Source organism: Rhineura floridana, chromosome 10 (assembly GCF_030035675.1).
Source record: "Rhineura floridana isolate rRhiFlo1 chromosome 10, rRhiFlo1.hap2, whole genome shotgun sequence".
Taxonomy (NCBI): Eukaryota; Metazoa; Chordata; class Lepidosauria; order Squamata; family Rhineuridae; genus Rhineura; species Rhineura floridana.
In genome coordinates this window covers 31,486,280-31,494,577 of record NC_084489.1, presented here as the reverse complement: position 1 = coordinate 31,494,577, position 8,298 = coordinate 31,486,280, and the positions used below count along the sequence as shown (strand labels likewise).

Genomic DNA, 8,298 nt, shown 5'->3' with positions numbered 1-8,298 from the left:
AGATAAGAGTTTCTCATAGGAGGTGTGTGCAGGCAAGAAATCAGAAACAACAGCTTGCTACCAGCACTTGACCAGTTCTTCCTGGCATGCTACTAAAAAGGGAGGAAGATGATCCTTCATGGGCATCAACTCCTCCCACAAGGATCAGCTTCTTTCTCCTCCTCTTGCCTGTCTGTGCACTCACTGTAGGCAGCACAGCAAGGAGAGATGAACCCAGTCTCCACAGCAACTGCCTCATCTTGTCCACTCACCATTGATCCAGTGGAAACTGGTTAATAAGGGCAAATGGGGCAGTGCCCCAGCAACATCAGCCAGCCCCCACCTGTCTGCTTTCTTTCTCATTCATTCATTGGTGATCACTCATGGCCGAGTAAGATTGTCTTCCAAGATAAGGTCTTTGCTTGGAAGATGCCTGTGCGTGAATTTGTTTTATGGGGGGAGATCACGATCAACACACAATCTTGACAGAAAAAGGTTTTGATACCACGACAATTGGAAGTCTTTTATCTGCTGCAGCCTTCACAGCTGTTGTAACGTACACATTGTTAACCTCCGCCTGTTCTGCCGTTGAGGACTTTCTTGGATCATTTTTTGTCTGGTTTCTCTCCCTTGACCTTACCGCCATGGGTGACCCTGCGAGTACATGACTCCTGACGGCATCGCTCATAGGGTTTACTTGAACACGCAAGCCCACTCACCACTGCAAGGTGACGATCCAATGAGGGGGCTTTCTTTCTAACCTTCAGTTGACCAGTGGCTCTCCCTGTCATTGGCTCTGGCTCCATCTACTTTTGGTTTCCCTGCCTTTACCCTTCCTGGTGGATACCAGCTAACAGTTGCTTCGACCTCTAGGCTGTGTGACAGGGAGTACTGGGTGAGCAATAGCTACAAAGAGTAGCTTCAGATCCGTAGCCCATTTTCTCCCTCTGGGAGGTTCTGTCCTTGGGGGGCAGGTCAAGGTAATATAGACCCAATGAGGCCGTCCAGAGGGAGCGAGCAGAAACTGCCTCTGTTGCCTCCACGTGGTTGCCCTGCGTCTCTTTCTGGACAAGCGCAGCAGGGAGGCCCGCCACCCTCAATCCCTCCCCGTTGCTATTTCACCCAAAGGGGCTGAAAACGTACACAAGTGAGAAAGTGTGTGGATGAAATGGCTGCTCCTTGTGCAACCAGCTGCCCCTGTCCTCTGGACAGGTGAATAGCCAAAGGTGCCAGCACTCTCAGGTCAGCGCCACGGGGGTCAATCCTCCCTCCACGCCTGAGAGAGAAAGGGAGCGCGATTGGCCATTTCGACTATTCTTACTTATGGAAAGGATCGGGCACAGTAAGAGGTTTGTGCTGCCTGGAGGAGAGAGGGAGGAAAGCAAAGGGGTGCTACCAAGACCCCCCTCACACCCGGGAACTAGCCCTGTGCCAACTCTCTTCCTCTTAAACTTGTGATATTCTCCATTAGGCTTTCCAACAGCTCGCATACGCCGCTTGGGATTCAGTCTCTCCATTGCCTAGTAGCCACACCCCTTCCCTGTTCACCGCAGCCCTGCCCACTCAGTACCTACCTACCTACGGACCTCTTCCCTTATTTTCTCCCCCGTCCAGCCCGCGCCTCCTCACGCCCTTCCTCAGCCTCCCTTTCCCTTTAAACTCGAGCTTTTGCCCCCGCCCTCGGCACGCGGCCTCGCTTTCCTGCGGCCGCGCGCAAGCGCGCTCCTCCCTTTTCTCCCTCGCTCCTGGTTTCTCAGCGATTTTTCTTCCTCCGTCATTCTGCAAAGCCAGCGAGCCAAAGCGCGCTTCTCCTTCCCTTCCCTCCCCCCGCTTCCAACCCCGAACTCCTGGCTCAATTGGGCCAGTCAGGAGCGCGCGTCCGCGCGGCGGGTTTACTTTTCTTCAGGCGTAGGCGGTGGAAGCAGCTGGAGAAGTCACCGCCGAGGGAGGGTGGAAGGAAGAGTGGCGGGCGCGCATGTCTCAGTGACCGGCCCTGAAGAGGAACTCCCCACCCCCTCACCCCTTGCTGGGCGCCCCCCTCCCGATAAGGATTGACACGCAGCCTACTGAAGCTGGAGAGAGACCCGCGCCTGCCCTTCCTCCCACAGGTAAAAGCGCCTTTTCCTCTACCCCCCACTCCTGAAAGTGTCCCCCTCTTCAATCACAGCCTCCGCCCCCGGCCCCCTCCCCACTACTAAGTCCTGGTTCCGCCTTTCGCAGCAAGCAAGGCTGGCTGCCCTTCCCCACCATGATGCTTTATTGCCCATGAGGCCGGATACCCTCCTTACCCCCCACTTATTTGGTAGTGGGTTGTTATTTAAACCAGAATGCTCCTCATGTTCTAGTTAATCCCCATCGTTTCTATTTAGTCAGTGCTTTAATACTGGTAAGATAAGTAATTATTTTGCCCCGACCTCCCCCCTCGTCCTTTTTGCCCAATTCTGTGGCAGATATTTTCCTCTTCTCCCCCCCAGTTTATTTCCTTTTCACTTATTCTGCCTTTAACCCTTTGAACTCTCCCACATACACCATCCGTTCCTCTGTACCACACTGCCATTTCTCTCATTGCCAACTGCCTGATAGCACTACTCAGGACTAGCCTATGCTATGCTCTCATCACTCTTCTGTACTGGTTAGGAAGAGGGAAAGGTGGTTCTTGTACCCTACCCAGGTGTCAGTTCTGACCTACATTAATGACTGTGTGTTTGAATACAATACTGAATACAACAGTATGTAGAGACACCTGTACCAACAGCTCCTGTTTTCGAAGAGACACTTCTGTGGCACATACTCTTTTGTTTTTCCATGTTTGTATTCTGTTTTAGGACCACCCACCCCCGCATCAAATAATATTGCTATTGCCAGCTCAACTTCCTGTGGTAGACACCCTCTTTAAAATGGCTTTTGCTGTGGCACCCTCTGATCCACCCAAACAATAACTTCCTTACCTCCAAATTCTGTTTTCCATTATAGTTGTGTCGTGACCAGTGCTATAACAGGGCACATCCACTAACATATAACCCTTTCCTTACTTATCGCTGGCCATGGCATTGTGCATTAGGCAATCCCTATATGCAATGCCCCTTCCAAAAGTTCTTAAACCTCTCAGTCAACCTTTATCTTCTTTGTAGTTCACAGGCTGCTAGGCTCGAGCTCCCCAAAAACTGACCATCAGAAAGAAATACTCTGTTCTTGTACTTTATCATGCTCATCGCTAACCTGAGCTAGGAAGCCAAAGGTCCTTTATGATAGGTCTACTTTATAAAATAAATGCTATCTCCCTCGGATTTGGTCTCTCTCTCACTCTCTCTCTCTCACACACACACCTTATTCCAATATAGCAAATACTCCTTACAGTAATTCCATCACTCTGAAGCATACCTGCCAAACTTTCTTTACAAATATCACTTCCAGGAAATTACACGACTGTATGTACCACCTCATGTGATGGATAGATTGTTTTACCACCTAGGACTCCAATGTCATGCTAATGAAGGAAAACTTGTTCATTTGTTATGGTTCATAGCCACAACACACGTAGCTTCTTACACAGAAGTGATAACCATGTAGGAAATTCATTATATAGAAAATGCTTGGTTCATACTTCCTGAGAAAATTCTCCATATAGTATGGAGCCACCAAATGCCCTGTTATAACTCAGTCATTACTACCCTTTCTCGGTCTGCTGTGTTCTTCGTGTACTGCTTTTCATCATCACCAGCAATATCCCAATGACTTCTTCATTGTACCATACTGCTGACTCAGTCAAATATATTTACTCTTCCTGAAACCAAAATGCCCTTGTGTTTCATATTGTTTCTATCATTCCCACTATTTCTGTTGCTTATCCGCCTATTTTCATTGTTAAAACACATTCCTTTTATAATGTTCCTCTATTCCTGCACAAGCACACATTGAGTGGAACCACTAGACCTATTTATGAATCCAGTTGCTTCCATAGCGCTCTGCTATTGCTGGTGTCATCATCCCATTAGCGTTCACGCTTTGTCCTAATTGCCTTATCCCACAAGCACAAAGTACTTTAGTGAGAGGTAAAGCACCAATAGCTCTCATGATTGCTGTCTAAGGCTGCAATCCAATACACACTTACCTGGGAGTAAGTCCCATTGAACCCAGTGGAGCTTACTTCTAAGTAGATAAGTACTAGATTGCAGCATAAATTTTCAAACAGAGGAAGAGCTCAAGCAACTTACCTTCCTCCCAATCAAAACATGTTAGAGGTCTGGGATGTGTGAGAGAGCAAGCTATAGTCTTTTGTGCTTTTAGCAGCATCTTTTCTGTAGCAAAGAAGCATCACATGCCTTCTACCAACCCCCTTCTCTGGAATGCCTTCCATATATATTCTAGGCTTGTCTCAAGGCTTTTTTTGTTGTTGGGGGCGGGGGCGAAACACACTTCCTTCCGTCCTCCACTGTCTACATTCTCCCTATTTCCTTTTTTCTCTTGCTACTTTTCATTTCATCCTGCCTTTCACCACCCTCATTTTCTCTTGCTTCTGCCTTTCCAAGGAAGGGCCTGAGTAGTAGGGAATGTCACGTTTAAAAAGTATCCATTTCAATCTCTTGCCAGTTCCACGATTGCGTAATTATATCTATGACATGTGGCTGCCCACCCCGTCTGGGGAAATAGAAAAATAAGTGACTTCTATGTGTCTGTTCTGCATCTGTATCAGTCAGAGCAGCTGCTTCACTCTCTTTTCTCCTCCTTCTGCCCCCATTACAAACCTTGGTCTAGTTGGTTATAAACTATATTCCCCAGTTCTCTTACTCCCCTCCCAGTGTTTTGATCCTTTCACCCTGATCGGCTTCTAACGAAGATGAAGTGAGGTAATGCTTGCTGCTGCTTTTCATGGACCCAGCAGAAATGTTCAATTCATCTTTGCTTATACAAAATTAAAGGTTGATTTGGAAGACATCATCACTGTCTTTCCTTGCTGTTTGAATCCCATTTGCTAAGGTTCTGTTCATTCTTTCTGGATTTAAGGGTGGGAGGGCAAGGTGGAGAGGGAGAAGAGGTCTGATTTCTGTTCATTTTTTTTAAAGTTCATAGAGAGCCCAGATACTTTCATACTCCTGTTTCTGCTTCATTATGTTGTGTTCTTGGAAAGACTTTAACCTTTCTGACCTTTGTGCATCCCTGTGTTTCTTTTACCAGGTGCTTAAAAGCCTTTCTCTGGATGTGGAGTAATTTAATAGAAAAGGGATTTAGGCAGTGTGTCTTTTTAAGAAATGTTTAGTGCATTATGATACAACCTCGAGGCTACTTGATTTGTGTGTGTGGTATTAATAACAGCAATAAAATATTTTTCTATAGAGTGTCACTTTTCCCCTGTTGATTTTTCAGATCGTTTGTTGTTTTATTTTATTTTATTTTGGATTCATGTAAAAGGTTGAACTTCACAGGCTGAATGTGTTTTTATCCCAGTTACAGTATATTTAGCTCCATGCTCTTACAAATAAAATGTAACTTGACTTTTAGTTTAAATCTTTGCAAGAAAGTGTGTCTTTGAGAGACAGAGACAGAAAGAGATGAGAAAATAGCCAGACATCTAATGAGAGATTTAAACATTTATTTTATGTTGTAAAAACTGGCATTGTTGTTAAAATAATGATATGTTGTGGACTGCTGCTGTTACGCATTTATCTGATAAATGGTAACCTGAACTTCTGAAACAATATAGTTCGTTTTCAACAGCAATAATATTTATAGTATAATTGTTAGAGAAACGTGCTTGGCATTCGCTAAGAGTGTTACCTATATTTGTCTAAGTCACTGCAAAGTATGTGGTTGTGCCATCATTCTTTTCTTTCAAAATGTATTTAAAAGATCAATAGTTTTTAGGAAAGAATAGCTAAATTGGGAATGGAATACTTTAATCTCTCTTCAGATTTTTTTTTTATTTTCGAGGGCTATCACTTGATTGATGAAATCTTAGCTGCCTGATTAAATCTGTATAAATTTGCATATTAAGAAAACAGCAATAGTTCTAAAGGAAGAAAAACCATACCTTGAAGCACACATTTCCTTTCTCACATAGAGAATACCTCTTTTAAATTGGTTCTTGCCCTTTGTAATCTTGATAATTACTTGTATTAAAATTATTTTAAAGATCTGCCTGGTTAATCCATTGTGCCTTTGTAGTGGATCAAAATGTTTTTGATTGATTGATTAAACATAGGCCTAATATTTTCTTAATTTTCTTTTGAAAAAATAAAATCAATTTATTTTTGTAACCCAGATCCTGTAGCACTTGTGAATTAAAAATGCTAGTGTGTATCATTTTTAAACAAGTGGTTAAAAAGTGTTAGTTGATTTGGTCATTGTTGCTTAATCATAAGCCTGTTTTGCTTGCAAGTAGGATCTACTCAGCAGGAAGAGCTGTGGTGAGAAACTGAAATACATGTCTCCCATCTCACAATTTGAGCCATTAGATGGTAATTTAGGCCTTGTAGGGAGTAGTCTGATAAGGCAGCTCAGTAATCACCCACTTTCTGACTATTGGTGCCTAGGGCCACACTTCGATTAAGCTTTAAAGCCATTTGAGGCCCTGGTGCTACTGGGATAATGTTGAAGTGGCACGGGTCATCCCACAGGAGGGGGATTACAATACTTTTTCAAAAATTCTCTATTTTGCTCTCTTCCACCTCCCTTTCCTGGGCATTATTTTGGTTGTTTACAAACTGACTCCTCAGTGAGGTATTGAAACAACCACTTTACTGTTGTTTCTTGCCATAAATAAAAGGGGTAGTTAAAGAAGTTTACTCTCTTGCTGTGGAAAAGGAAAAGATGCTACATCTTTTCTGCTTGACCCATATCCCATCATGGCTAGCAATAGCTTGCAGTGAGTAGTGACATTCTGTAGTAAGAGGGGACATTACCATCCAATGAATGCCTCTTTGAGGTATGGGACATTTCTATCTACACTGAAAGGGGCTATTGTACAACTGTTAAAAAAAAAGTATCCAGGCCCTTCTGATTTTATAGGATGATTGCAAACCTCACTGTTTTGACTGAAGTGGTAGACCAGGTGGTGCTGTTGCAGATACAGACTCTTCTAAGTAAAAAGCATTTTCTGGGGCTACTTGCACCTAGTTTCCTACCAGGGTTTAGGTATAAGACTGCTTTGGTGGTGGTGTATTTCTTTGAAAGAAAGATGAGTGATATCCTGTTGATTCTTAAGAACTTTGGACCTTTTTTGATAAACTGCAAGTGTTAGGAACTGGAGTCACTGCATTGCTCTTAACATCCCAAGTAAATTTTAGAAAACGTTGCTGGGATATTACTATTTTACTGTGTGCAAAGTTATTTGGGTCCTTATTGCTTCAGAGCTCCACAGGAATCCATGTTATCCCCCATATTATAACATGATGTGAAACTATTATCACTTGGATGAGAAAAGCTCCCTAGATCCATATCATTTGGGATTTTAGCCCAATTTGGCATTGAAACTGCCTTGATCACCCTGAAAGATTGCCTATGCTGGGAAAAGGTCAGGATGAGTGCAACCCTTGTAGTTTGGGATCTCTTAGCAGCATTATGGTATCTTTCTGGATAGGCTATCTTGGGTGGTATCACCTTTTTTATTTTCCAAGGATTTGTTATCTAGTTTTCTGCTGTTCTTTTCTTGCTGTAATTTTTATCTTTATGATGATTTATTCTCGAGTTTTTGTAAGATGCCCTGATAATTTTTATTGCAGGGTGAAATTGAAGTTTTATTAATAATAAAAAATAAACGCAGTCAAAATAAAAATAAATCTCATCCAAAATCCAATACACTATCCACTGTACATTGCCTTTTTAGAATTAGTATTGCACAACTATAAAGTGGTCCAACATGTACCCTGCTGTGCAGTTTAAGATTCTTAGCTTTTAAATAGCTTTATTGATGTGTAGAACAGAATGGGCATGATCCAGCCAAAGCTAAATCATATTACCATATTTCAGTATTAAAGCTATGAACATGTTTAAATGCTTTGTCCTGAAAAAGCTTAATTTCAGCTGGATTGTGCCCATTACATTTTTTTAACACACAAAATGTAGGCTTGTTGTAACTTCTGCAGGTGACAGTTGTGTTCAGTAGGAGTAAGTGAACATAGGATTGTAGTTTCATTTTTATTTAAAGCTAGTGTTTCCATCCAAATTTAGGTTAACCCTCTACATTTTGAGGCCTTTCTGCCAGCCACCAGATGCCTGCTTCTTACTACTGTTGTTTGCAGGTGTGAATTTAAGGCAGATGTGTGTGTGAGAGAGAGATGTTTAAATGCTAACTTTTATATATTGAGTAGTAGGTCGAAGATT

General features: G+C 43.0%; 1 protein-coding gene across 2 annotated transcripts in view; it reads left to right on the top strand.

Moving 5' to 3' along the window:
* Positions 1 to 1,578: 1,578 nt before the first annotated feature.
* The window catches only part of UBE2E2 (ubiquitin conjugating enzyme E2 E2), a 217,305-nt gene continuing 210,585 nt past the window's right edge, over positions 1,579 to 8,298 (top strand). The window contains exon 1 of one of the 2 annotated variants that reach the window (XM_061587143.1): positions 1,579 to 2,087. The gene's annotated coding sequence lies outside the window, so the exon portion shown is untranslated. The remainder of the gene's footprint in view (positions 2,088 to 8,298) is intronic. The other variant, XM_061587142.1, reaches the window with a different exon arrangement.